The sequence below is a fragment of the Cyprinus carpio genome, chromosome A5 (assembly GCF_018340385.1).
Source record: "Cyprinus carpio isolate SPL01 chromosome A5, ASM1834038v1, whole genome shotgun sequence".
NCBI lineage: Eukaryota > Metazoa > Chordata > Actinopteri > Cypriniformes > Cyprinidae > Cyprinus > Cyprinus carpio.
Window position 1 is genome coordinate 36,773,071 of NC_056576.1, and position 15,000 is coordinate 36,788,070.

A 15,000-nucleotide genomic window follows, 5' to 3' on the forward strand; every position below is an offset into this window, starting at 1 on the left:
AAAACATATTTAATTAAAATGTTTATTTTGAGAAAATTTTTAACTCAAGAATTTACAACCAAGTTAACAGTAGACAAGGATTTATGCACCCAACCAATAAAATGTAATTTTCACCACCTTTCTAACTATAAAATAAACAAAAAAACAGTATTTTGGTAATGATGTAAATGCAAGTTAATTTACATACAAGTTCAATATAATTTGGTCCAAAGTTGTCTACCCCAATCTAAACTAAATCTTGTATCTTCTCACCCGCTTTCTAATTTTTAGCTGCTGTAGCGCAGGTGCTTGGGTTCTGATCTAGCGGGCTCTATATTACATGGCTGCGTGAATTTTTAAGGCCGTTTGCCGTGACATGTGTTTAATATGTCTCTAAATTTCTCTTCAAGAGTGAGCCAGTGGTTCTGCTTATGACTCCTGGGGGAAAACGGGCGGGTCGGGCGGCTGTTCTTGCACCTCCCCATCACAAGCGGCTCCTCGACTTCAGGTAGCGACTCGCTTCTGTTCCCTCATTTCATCGATGCACTGCCAGTTAAATTCGCCGGGCAGCTCAGATCATTCTCAAACAGGTTCTGGTGGCGGGTTGAGCAGCGTAGGCGATTGGTCGACGCATGACGATTGAGATGAAACGCTGGCACAGCGAGTAATACGCAGCGTGCTGTATGACATACACGAGCAGATTTCTCCGCCACGGTAGGAGCGCCGCTGGCAGCAGAAGCTGGCGTTGGGAAGCTGTCATGCACGGCGTGGAGGCCAGACACATTCACATGCTGCTACAGAGCCGAACTGTTCATTGCACATACGCCACAGCCGAGCAGCAAGAGGAAGCGAACTGCGTGGACGAATACGGAATGCTGCCTTACACCGAGGACTGGGCCTTAGCATGTAAACCCGGTGAGAAAAAAGCATTTACAATAAACACAATACAAATGAAATCTATTCTTTAGAAAACAAGTAATCTAAATTTATAATAATATTTATTTGCTTAAATTTATTCTAAATATATACAAATATTATATATCATATATTATATATATAATATATAATATATTATCTAGAATAAATGTACAAAAATATTATGTTATGAATGTATTTTTACATATTATATTATATATATATAATATAATAAATTTATAAAAAATGTATATTACCTTAAAAAATAAAATTATTTAACATAATAATAATAATAATAATAATATAATATGTATAATAAAATGTAGTTTTTTATAAATGTACTTATAATATTTGCAAATATTAATGTATTCAATATTTATTTATTTTAGGTTTTACCACAAACACACACACACACACAAACACACACATTAATATCTTTATATTAATTAAATCATTTATACATCCGTAATAGAGCTTCCGGTTAATAATGTCTGGTCAGTTTGTATCTTCCTCCGGGTATATATACGGGTGCAGTAGCGGAGTCCACGCTGGAGGCACCGGTGGGACGAACGAGTATCATGAATTCGAGATATTTAATATTCATACGCCTCAGCAAGCGCGAAGTTACCTCATTCAGCGCTCCTGCACGGATTGGCGGAGATCGGGAGATGGATGGCTTCGTCCACCAATCCAATATAGCGATATATATATGGTACTACGGTCAACAGGTAAACAAACAAAGAGACTCCGAAGTTTAAACATAATTTGGCATCATGTTACACCCGGTGATATAATGTTATTTCCCGTTTTACACCCACACGTGATTGCAGCACAACAAAAGCTATGTTTCCTTTGGCTGCTCCCGTGAAATCGTTGCCAAGAAGCGGACAAATGCGATTCTGCTGTTATTTATTAAAATCCGTCCTTTTAAAGATTTATTTATAAACACAAAGCTGGCGTGTTTCAAACATGAGGCCTGAAACTATTCGCGAGATCGCATTCAGCGAGTATTTGTAGTTGAGAGAACATTTAATTCAGCTTTAACATTAAGAGTTCGAGATCTCGTCCTGTTTGCTAAATTTACCAACAAACTGTCTCTCTGTCTCTTTGGAGGGTCAGGGTGTATTGCGTAAGATATTGGTGTTGAGTTTATCTACGCATTTGGACAGAAGCACAGCTTATATCAGGTCAGCGACAAGATGAATGGCAGAGGAGAAATACGAGGACAGGTGAGTACAAAAAACATGCTCAAGCGCTTATAAACATTTTCTGTTGTTATTAAGGTAATTTTTGTTGTTCCACCTTGAAACTGTTTGCTGAACCTTTAAGGACTTTGGCATCTGATCTATATATTTGCATACATCTTTTTATTATACATCTTTTGAATTTATTTTTTAAAATTTTTATATTTTATTTTGATTATATTAATTTAGGAACCTTATTTCTAATGTACTAGTCTTTATTTGTATATTTCTTCTGCCTTGTTTTAGAAAGTATATTGCATCTATTTATATAATAAACATAATGGATACAGTATAATAAAATGTATTATTTTTGCATTAAATGGTTCTAATTACTATATACCATATATACTTATACATAAATATATACATATATATATATTAATCAATCTATGAAAATGTATTACATTTTAGATTTGTATTATTTAATAAATATATCTCTTATATTAATAATATCTCTTACAAATATTTAATTTTAATATAATATATATTAATTTTAAAATATATATATGTATTTAACATTGTTTTATATATATATATATTTTTTTATATTTATACATTATTTAGCACCTTATTTTAATACTAGTCTTTTACTTTTATTTGTATATTTTTGTCTGCTTGTTTATAGTATAATGCTTTCACAAAATTGTATGTAAACACAATCATGCTAACAGAGTACTTTAAATTCAAAAGCTGAATTAAATACAGTAATCTATATGTGTTAAACCCTTGTATTTAATCGATATCTGTGTTTCCAGATTCGCGTTCCCAAAGCAGCTGTGAGTTGGGTTCCGCGCTCAGGGTGGTCGAGGAAAGCAGAGTTTGATGACCTCGTGTTAGATCCGTGACCCAGCCGAGGCTGAGGAAAGACCCCACACGTGCTTCTTTGAGGAAGAGAACATCATGCACATCCGGGTCGCAGTGGACCGCAGCATATACAACACCTGCTTTACCTGCACCTGCCAGGTAACTTTTACACCCACACACGCACACACACAACACACTGCTTAGCTTTGGTTACAAAATCATTTATGTGACTGAAGTTAATTTTGCATATGATCTGTTCGAATCCCTGCAGAAGAAGACAGTGATCTGTGATCCTGCTCTGTCCAGGCTCTATGTCCTCACACCATCAGCCTTGAAGACCAGTGCTGTCCCCTCTGTTGATGGTGAGACATAGTGATTAATATATTTTTAAAAAATATGTTTTGATGTCATTTAAAAGTAGCAATTTAGTGTTGAAATATTCGGTTTTAGACATAAAAATATTTTTCAGGGATATGTAAACATCCTTAAATCAATTAAAAGATTTTATATTATGAAAATGGTTAATGACAAAATAATGGGCGTAAGAAATACTGCATTTCTTGCATGATCTTATGCAATTCAATATTCACGTTAACTTATCTTGTTTCAGGTGTTTTTTACTGGAGAAACAGACAACAATGATGGCAAGAATTTATTTGCCGGTTAGGGTTAGCTTGGACGATAATAAATGCTGTAGCATAAAAAAAATAGTATGTGTATAATTTATACCTGTGGGACTGCGTCCTAATATAAATTGTTGATGGAGATTGTAACACGTGTGTTTTGATTTCTGTAAACAGAAAAGAAGAGGAATCCAAAACAGACGGACTGCAGCAGAGAAAAAGTTGAGGAAGATCCAGGAAGGTGAGTTTATATTACATGATAAGAATTTAAGATAAGGGAGTTCAACATCGCAAATAGTATTTTAAATGTGCAGACTGTATATTAAGATGTTTATTTGTGGTGTTTCAGGCTGTTTGTTCGAAGGTGATAGAATCAGAAAAATGCAACGCACCTGGCACAACATGGGCATCCCGTTTTGTCCCACCATTCGGCTACATCAAGTGTGCCGTGTGTACCTGCCAAGGAAAGTTAACAAACATTTTCAATACACAACATTAAATGTTTTTTGCTATAAAAAGCAAAAAAATACCAGGATTTGTTACACAGGACATGAATATTCAATAGTGTAACCTTGTTTGTTTGGCGGTCCATCATCGGCGGTCAAGAGTTCTCCACAGGAGAAAGTTGCACTGCGAGAAGCTGACGTGCCCGCCACTCACCTGCTGGCCGACCTCCATCAGACGCAACCCTTGCAGGAGCTCGGTGCTGTAAGGAGTGTCCTGCGGAAGACACACCCCCTTCGGAGGCGCTGAATGAAATGATTGCAGGCATGATGGAAGCGTCGGCGGCATGCAAGTTCGGAAATAACTACTCCCAGAATAGAGAACACTGGCACCCTCGTGTACCCGCTGGGGGGATGAATGAAGTGCCAGTTAACCTGCTGGTGGTGATAGTGGAGTTATCTTTGCTTGTATTTTTTTATTGTTCTTTTAAGAAACATTTTGAGATGTTTAAACACGAGACCATAGGGGGAATAAGATAGGTATGGTAACATATTCACCATACTTCCCCAGTTTATACTGATAAACAATTTTATGACAAATAAGCCATTATGGAATTAAATCATGCCCTAATTTGCTTAATTTCCAGAGTAGTCAAATTTGACATGGATAAAGTCAGGGTTCAAAAAATTTTAGTTTTGAGTTTGTTTGACATATTAAGATCTTTACAGAGGGGTTTTTGATTTTTTCCTTTTATCCGTAATCACTCAAAAGCACTATGCAACCAGCCAGCGCAAAAAACACACATTTTGTACCATGTTATGTAGGTGAATAAAATTGTTATAGGTAATCAGTGTGAATGATTATATGAACAAACCCCACAGTGGAAAACCTTCAGAATCGGTAGAATGGGAGTGAAGGAACCCTAAGGTTTTGGTGTAGTGAAGTGCTGCTGAAGTGGTGAAAAACAAACTCAGCAACATTTAAAATTTGCATTTTCACTATGGGTTTTTAAGAATAAAAAGCTCTATAAAAGCCGGTAAACTGATATATACCACAAACCCTTCAGTTAAAAGCCTTGCATCCAGAATATAGGATGGGAAATTAATCTAACTCTAAGTGTTGGTGGTTATGCTTAAGTTCCGCTAACTCTAACATGGAGGAGAAAAAACTGTTCTGACTGCCTTTAAAAAATGGCATATTTCGACCAGTGTAATTTTAGGAATAAAATGTTGTATAATTCTGTGTGAATGACATATAAACAAACCCCTCTATAAAAACCTTCAGAATATAGATGGGAATAAAACTCTAAGTTTTGGTGTATGCAAGTGCTGCTAAAATGGAGAAAAAATACTTACTGCCTTTAAAAATAATGCATTTTCACACCACGTTTTTAGGAATATAAAAAAGCTCTATAATTATGTGTAAATGACATATGAACAAAACCCATCAGTAAAAAACATTCAGATAATTAAGTTTTGGTTTATATGTATGTGCTGCTGAAGTGGAGAAACAAACTTTTAAAGATATGTACGGGGAAATTGAAATATGGTTGAAACAAAATAGATAAAGTGGCAATAAAATTAACACTTAAGTGTATTTTGGAATGTTTCTTTCTACTGGTGTGAAAACAACACTTAATGACGCAGCACATGAAAAAATACAATGTATTGCCTGTAGTTTTCTTGCCTCCAACTATTAGCATAATTAACTTAATTTCTCTTTGTCATTACAGGCATGGCTGTCAACGAGGTGCCAGAAAAAACAGGTGCCCATTGTTGAGTGGTGACAGTAACCCCATTCGCAGAGAAGGAAAATGCTGTCCTGAATGACATAGGTAAGGTTTGGTGCTAAACCACAGTATACCTTAGGATATTAACTAAATCCAATTCTGCACAACGTGTTTACATGTTTAAAGTTTTTTTTGGCGCCTTGTTGTTTTACAGAGGACTTAATGGAAAAAGAAGAAATGGCGAAAAAGGTGGAGAAACAAGAAAAATTGGAGACATTTAACACCTCCCTTTCCTCACGTCATAATCGCCACATGGTTTTGAGCGATCAGGCTTAAGTTCTCAAATGCACAATGAAACGCCTGCGGATTGCGCAAAAAAAAACAAAACAATCGATGCATGAAACAGAAGGAGAGGTCCGAACACAAATGGGATCGAAAACAGTTTGGGAGAAAAGAGCGCTCTGAAGATGAACGATTCAAGACCAAAAACGATAATGGATAAAACGGAGAACGAGATTTCAGCTGCTGCAGATGTTTGGATTGTTCCATTGACTGAATTTTCGTCACGGGAAGGTTTTGTTTGTTTATTTTTGTTTGCCTATGTGACTTGGTGCCAATAATATCCAAGACTCGTACATCAATCACACTTGTAAATACGTATGAGTGAACATACAATCACATATGTTTGTACCACAGTTAAAAAAACACGACGCGTTCACAACAAATTGCACATGCCATCATTACAAGCCTTCAAAATGACACTCAAATCCCAGCCAATCAGCAGGACTGTTTGTGATGCATCTGATTGGAGATTTGACTTGTGGGGTGGGGCTTGCTTTGTGGAGGTGGAGTTTCGGATGCTCATCAACATAAACCCACCCCATTTCTGTTGCACCTGATGTTGTGCAAGGTCTGTTTGCTGGTTATAATATTTATGGCTATTTTCTTTTCAGTAAGTTTGATGGATATTATGAATATTGTTTTGTATTTGCCATATTTATTAATTATGATGAATAAACAAAGTTTGAAAATGTATGTGTTTCATAAAGAAGTATGTTGTCAATCATTCTCTCTGGCAATGGGACGTCCACTAAAACACACTAACATTTTGACATTAAAGGGTTTCTGCACGTCTGATGAAGATAAATTTAGAACTAAGATAAATTTAAGACTTTAAGGAGCTTCTTAAGACCAAGTAAAGAAAATGTAAGCAATAAATTGAATGGAGCAGGAAAATTTGTAAGTTTGAAAATTTAATTTTTTGAAGATATAATTTACTAGAGATACTTCAAAGTTAAAATAAGCTTGTGGCTTGAATATCTCTGCTCCCAAGCAATCAGAATATGGAAATCATTCTGTTTTGGTCCCAGTTCTTATGCAAAAAAAGTGTTTTTTTTTTTTCACACTTGCAAGATGCATTTCGTGCATTGACTGGCATTAAATAATAAGTCTTGTTTGATTTATAAGAAATTGAGTCAAAATAAAGTGATTTTTTTGATTAAACAAAATATCTGCGCAATGAGGGGCTGAGAAAAAAAAAAAAAAAAATCAACTTAATTCAAAGAAAAAAATTTGTTTTCATTCCCCACTGACAGATGTTTGTTGCGTTTTTTTAAAACTAAACACCTTAAAACACCGAACCTCATATGTTCATTTTGTTTTAAGGATGTTTAGATATTTGTATTGGAAAACAAAACAAAAATACTGATGAAGATATTGTTTTTTTGCAGTGCATGCATCATTTAAGTACCCTGACTGTGATGTATTTATGATTTTCTGCGCTGATCGTGGGCCTTAATTTGTGGAAGAGTGAATTAAAGCATTTTAACTACTTCAAAGCTGATACAAAACGTAAAGCACTACTTTTCTTTTAAACATTTATCTCAAACCAGAAAGAAAGAAAAACTGCCAACATTCAGGTTCACAAAAAACATATAAACATGCACATACACACTGGGTACACCCTTAGTCTATGTGTGTTTGGGATGTGTTACGATGGTCGCTGAAAACGGGATGCAGCTGTGTAATTGAAGTCGCACCGGCGTGAACCCCAGACAGCAGACAAGGAAAGGGTCACAAGGTCAACGGTGAGCTATGCTCCCTGTGCATTTCTGAATGTAGGACATTTGTATGCCGCAAAACATGATTTTAATCTTTTTATGTTGCGACCCCTGACTGGAGAAGATTTGTTTATAGAATATTCCAATTGGTTTTGGATTTATTGCAGAAAATAAGCCCTATGACAAACAATGTTTATGATACTTACACATTTTTTGTTCATCATGACAATCTTCACACAAATGAAAGCCTAAATGCAATCACCAGAAGTATAACGCATAAAAACGTTAGACTATAAACGAACTACACTCATGAACGTCACCTCCAATGAGGGCTTCCCAAACACTTTTCCCCAGTCCTTTATTACAAACATTTTCCCTTAAAAGTTTGTAACATAAAGTCAAAATAGTTCGCAAAATTGTGTTTATAAAATGCAATGAGGCTTGAAAGCGACCTCTGTAGTCCCATTTAAACATATTTTCAAGACAAGAAAAAAGCTTTTTTTAAAATCACAAGCGGGCATTACGGATGTATTTACATTGTAGAATAAAACATGAAAATATCTTGAGCTTGATGTTCATGCATTTAACCACAAACCCATTCAAACCCCCACTGACTTCAATGTGATGGTAGCGGGAGTGCTAAAATGCTCATTTCTGGGTTTCGGCCTACAAAAATAGCAGCAAACCCTACAAAGCAATCTCTATTTTCCCAAAAGCACTTTTGGGGGGCGATGAACCAAATAATTCCGTCACTGGTTAATCAACTGCAATTTTTCTAAATTTCAATCTGGCCAGACCGCGGTTCGGACCTGGATCGAGACACGCAAGGCTTCCCCCAACAGCCTCATGTTTTAACTCATCTTCCTTCTGTTCCCACTTTTGTTGTCACCAACTTTCCCCTCTGATTAACCGCAGCGGGTTAATACTATACCGGTCACTGGCCCGTCTTTCCACGGCAAATGAATGTTTCTCATCGAGAACCGCGATTGGATCAGTTTCTTCAGACTCGCTGTGACTCCATTCCAGTTGTCTGACATTGATTTTTTGTCGTCTTCTTTGTATACAAGTGGAGGGAAAACTCGTGGGAACATGAAAGCTTATTTTCCACCAGTCTCTCAATAAAGCACTTAATCCATTTTTTACAGAATACTTTTAAACCGTCCCCTCATTGTTTTTTCCATTTGCTGGTTCCGCGTCTGTTGTTCATCTCCCAAACAACACTAAAGCCATTGGATTATTTGGTATATGAACAACAAGGCCAACAGACTTTAAATCAGTTACTGTTCTTTTTCACTCATATTTCAGTTTTATGCATCCTCTGGTGTATTTCTAAACATTTGATCTTATTGAGCTACTCTATGGCTTAAGTTTCTCTGGGAACCAGACTTTGACATAGTCACCACTGATAAGCTCCTCCTAAATAATAAAATAAAAATAACATAGAATAAAAAATAAATAAAACTTTCATTTTCTGTGAAGCCGCTTTGCAACGATTTGTATCATGAAAAGCTCTACACAAATAAACATGAACTGAATGAACGGTAATTCCAAACACCTGTGCAAGAATCACAGAAAAAGAGATGAAGTTGAAGTCAAGTCTTGAAATAAAATTATAAAAACATTTCTGGCATGTGCATAGCATAATTATGCACCTTTATTACATAAAAGTTAGTCTAAACAGCACCTGATGTGTCATATTATGAGCAAATTCTTATGAAATCATTGGTGAATTTACAGTTTCAACATTAAATATGATTCTGGGTGGATTTCAATTCATGGAAATGGACAGATTTGACACTTCTAGTAAATTCTGAAGTGTTATGATACTTCAAAAATGGGACGTAAGAAATCTTGAAATGTGTGACCATAAACATTTCTGGCGTGTGCGGTTTCGTTTACCACTTGTGCACTTGTGTCCTGATGCATTTGTAATGGTTTCGGACAGTTGTTAGAGATTCGAGCATGACTAGTTGCACTAATGCAATGCTGGCTCAAACACTGGATTTTTTATGAATCATCATCATATCTTTGTATCAAACAAGAAGATCTACAATTAACTGAGGAATACAATCCTGTTCATTTCAGTGCTAGCTGCTTCAAAACACTTAAAATCACTGGAATTTTTATGTATAGTAATCATATATTTTTTTGGAATTTGTTTTTTTTTTCATTTATTTTTAGTTTGCATCCCTTGAGTTTTGGTGATTTGTGTTTTTGTGATGTGTGTTTTTGTTATATGAATACCCAAAGTAATAACAGTGATAATGCAGCATTCTTCTGAGATTACTGTAGAAGAAACCTGGAAATGTTTCTGTGTTTGCATCCCTGAATACCACACAAGCAATCCATCTTTGAAATAACACATGGATAATTATACAATAAATAAGTCACAAGTAGCTTTATATAATCACTATGACTCACAACTAACTTACTTGGATTTTACATTGAAGGACTCCAGATATGGTGTCTAGTTTAGATCAGAGTTGATGAAAAGCCGCTTGTGATAAAAGTGTCTGCCATATGTATAATGTAAATGTGTGAAAAGCTAAAAAATTTATTAAAATACATTTACAAATTTTATTTTATAATAAAAATATTATATTTATATATATATATATATATATATATATATATTATTACTTTACAATAAATCATGTTAAATACAAAAAAATAATAAAAATATTTGGTAAATATATTTAAAAAAATATACTAATACTAAAAATATATTTTCTAAATATTTTGTTTATCTGCATGTGACATGCACATTTATAATATTTGTCTTATTTTATAATAAATCAGGTTAAATACAAACAATTTGTTGGTTTGGATGGATGTTGTTTTGTTAATATAAAAAATAAAAAGTTTATCACAAAAAAAGTTAAATACAAACAATTAATAAAATGGTTTTTAAAATATATTTTAAAAATCATGTTTTAATAAAATATAATACTACTAAAATTATTTTAAAAATAATATTTTAATAAAATTGTATTAATACTAAAATATTTTTTTATCTTCTGATCTGCATGTCACATTAACATTTATAATATTTTTTATTATAATAAATCAAGTTAAATACAAACAATACAAATAAATAATACTTTACTAAAAATACTAATAAAAATAATTTTTAAATATTTTATTTGCTTATCTGCATGTCATGAGAACATAAACTGACGTGATCAGAGAACTGTGAACATGCACATATGTGGTTAAATTATTAAAATATTGTACAGTGTTTGCTCTTTAAAGATATCTTGGTTATATGTGCAGTTTCATAAGCATTCATCATTTTTATTTTGGGTGTGTCCATAATGCCCTCTCCCTCCCCGCAATTCCATCATGCCCTCTTCTCCCGTAACATAAGGTTTTTGCTGACCCTTCATCTGTGTGACACCCAATAGTTCACTTCTCAGGTCAGGGAGGAAATGTACTTTCCCCTCCTTCACTCAACTTCCACTTTTAGCTAGAATCTGTATGTATGTGAAAGTGTTTGCATGTGTTTAGTGATTTACTGTAAACAGTGATTTACGGATATGGGCGGTAAATGTGTGCGTTAATAGATTTTTTGTTTTTTGAGTTTGATTTGTATAAGTCTGTTGAGCAAATTCCTCATGAAACTCATTCGAGCATTTATAACTTCATCTTAAAACTTGATTAATTTCATTGAAATTCACAGATTTGACTCTTCTGGCAGCATCTGAGATTTATTTGATTTGATTCACATTTATTGACCTGCAAAAAACTCTTAACATTGTGAAAACTTACATAAGTAGCAAGTAGACGTGAATGGCAAGTTTTCAGTTCTTTTCTATTTAAAGACCTCCAAAGACATTGATGCGAGGCGAATGATTCATCAGTAGAATAGTCTGCTTGGTTCTACATAAATACAGCCAATCATAATATTAAAAATGAAATGTTTTGATGAATTATTGATTGATCATTTCTGAGTACTCAGGTACTCAGGTTCATCTCTAGCGTGCAGTGGGTGGAGTTTCGCTCTGTAATTCCTGCCTCATATTTAGCTGAACACAAACTTCTTCCACATATAAAAACTCACAAACGCTGTCACGCAACTGACCGAAGCACCGGCTACCACACATCCACGCTCGCCGCGTGTGTTTGTGACGTGTGTGTAGCGATTAACAATCAGTCCAAGTGTGTGATCGTAATAATGGCTGTGGATGGAACAGATGAGAATAATTTGGTAAGTGTTTTTCTATTTTTCTGCATTTTGCCCCTGCTGGTAGATACTGAAACTACATCTGATCGGTGTTTTAGGTTTTCAGTGTCACTGAAAAGAATAGAAATGGATAGCTTTTTCCATCCATTATTTAGAGGGCAAGGTAATTATAGTTAACTAAAAGTAAAACTAAAAATTAATTATGTTGGGTGTTTTGTGTTTTAAAAAAAAAATAATAATAAGAAATAAGAAACAAACAAAATAAGAAAAATTAATATATATTTTACAAGTACATTTATTTTGTGAAATATTTCACATTTTCATAAAGAAAGTAAAGTGAAAAATAAGGAAGAAATATAAAAAATTATAACAAATGACAAAGACGCTAAAACAAAAAAACTATATATATATTGGTATTTGGTTTTTTTATTTTGCTTTTTTCATTTAAAAAAATTCTATATATATATATATATATATATTAATATAGATAATACATATAAGAAAAAAAAAAAAAAATAATATATATAATATATATACTATATAATATATATATATATATATAAACCTTACATTTATCTAGGAAATATTTCAACATTTTCAAAAGAAAGTTAAGTGAAAATATAAAGATAAAAAAAATCATACAAATGATAAAGACACTAAAATAAAAATAAAAAAAAAATAAAATAAATAATAGATATATATATATATATATAATATTATATATATATATCTATATATCTTATATATATATTAGTATATATATATATAAACTAATTCAATTCAAACTATTAATAAAAACCACAATAGTATCTCACTGATACTAAAATAAGACTGGTCTGATGAAATGAAGGATACTTTAAAAAGGTAATAATAATAATGTGCATGTAAAAAGTAAAGAAGAAATAGTGATAAATACTGCTTTGGCAAACGCTGGAAGTGTCTTTAATACACTAACATTAAAAAAAAAAAAAAAGATGAAGTGCTTTATATGTAATGGTTCAAGCTTTTATGTTTGTATGTTTTGTCATTAAAGCAAATTAAAAGTAAAATGAATTAATATAGCCATACTCACAGACTATGAATACTGCATTAATATCAAACCATAAATTTTAATTGTACCAAATGTAAACATATTAAATGTATATGAGAGCAAACTCATTGACTGTATTAATTAGTTATTTTTACTGCACTCTTAATTACCCAACAAACATCACAGAGTAGGGGAGGGTGATATATGACCAAAGTATTACATTACAAAATAACCCATTTTATAATAATATCACAATATTTTTGGTGTAAATAAGGTTGTTATGATACCAACAGTTTTGACACCAGTGAAATTTCACAATTCTTTGTTTCAATACTACAACAAAAACTAATACGAGCAGTCTAACCGATAACATTAATAAGTTCTCAAGCAATTACTGAAGACAGTAATACAATAAACTAATTAGTCTACAATCAACTGGACATAGCTTATAAATGTAACAGAAACATTTACAAACGACTTATTTTGCCTAAAAAAGTAAATATCGAACACGAGCTGATTTTTATTTTCTAATTCAACCTTGTTTGTGTTGTTTTTAACACGTGAGACAGAAACATTTACAAACGGCTTATTTTGCCTAAAAAAGTAAAATATATGAGTAAAACTTAGCTTTAATCTCCTGACAGAGGTGGTTGCTCTGGGAACAGGCGCGATGCGAGAGATCCCAAAAGCAAATTTTTTTTTTAAAAAATCCATTGTTTAATATATATATAGAACTCTGAAATAGTTTCCGTAAACGGTTTAAAATAAAAGAGTAATATAATTAGAGAGAACTCTTTGTTTCTCCTCACGAGTGAATTTAGGTGGGTGACAGCGAGTTTTTAGGTGGGTGAGTTTAAAATCCAGCACAGAAGTGAGGTAAATCTGACAAACAGTCATTTAGGGTTTAGGTGAAAGGTATAAGATATTTAATATTTGTTATTATTTATTTTAGAGTTTTTAAGTTTTTGTGATTTGTTGTAGAGATAAGATATTTAATTTAAATTAATTTTTCAATTTGTTATGGTTTTGTAAACAACTGAGCTCTGAGCTGGAAGTGAAGGTTGGTTGTGGCTGGTATACATTATATAGTTTTGAATCAATATCTGTGTCTGTAGGAAAAAGGTATTTACACAAAAGATGCATCCCGTCTTCGAAAGACCTTCGGCAGATCTCTGTCCGATCTCAGCACGTCTCAGAAGTGTGGAGGTGAGTGGATCCGCAACTGATCTACAACGTTATAGCAACGCTTCTACAACACTCCCACAATGTTTCAACAGCACGAAAGCGTCTAGAATTTAAAGTAGCCTTATTCAGTAGCCTACTTTAAATTCAAATTTTATTTGATGGTTATAAAGTATTGTTGTTTTTTAATTAATTAAAAAATATATTAATACATTTATAAAATATATAAAATTAAAATGCAATAATTGTTATAATATTTTATAAATTTATAAAACATTTATTTTGTATCAGTGTGAACGTGCGCCCTCTATTGGCCAATCGCAGGTAAATGCTGTGCCATTTTTTTGCTGATGCATTGTGGTTAATGTAGTTTCTCTCTCTCTCTCTCTCTCTCTCGTCTCTCCTCTCTTCTCTCTTCTCCACCCAACCCCCTGCTCTCGCGCCCCCCCCCTAATCTCTCTCTCTCTCTCTCTCTCTCTCTCTCTCTCTCTCTCTCTCTGCAGCCTGGGCCTCACACTTTCAGAGACTCTTTGTGTCGTTCATCGGTCCTATGATCCTGGGGTTCATCATGGCAGTGATCAGCTTTGTCATGGATGTCTTCGTCGACAACTTCACGGAAGGTGAGTGTATATCGGTGAGTTTGGGTGTCAGAATTAGCCAGTAGATCTGTAAGGTTGTATTTAAAAATTGTTAAAATATTTTTTAAATGTTTCTGATATTTATTATAGATTTTTTTTTTCTAAAGAACTAGAGAATAAACCTTTTTTTTCTGGAGCTTTAGAAGGGTGTCATTTGTATGATTTCTGT

The 15,000-nt window shown here is 33.4% G+C and overlaps 1 protein-coding gene and 1 pseudogene across 5 annotated transcripts in view; one reads left to right on the forward strand and one right to left on the reverse strand.

Annotated features, from left to right (window-relative positions):
• Window positions 1-15,000, reverse strand: part of LOC109049674 (disks large homolog 4-like) — a 180,457-nt gene that overhangs the window by 16,141 nt on the left and 149,316 nt on the right. The window lies entirely within an intron of this gene.
• LOC109091148 overlaps window positions 11,862-15,000 on the forward strand; it is an 18,121-nt pseudogene continuing 14,982 nt past the window's right edge.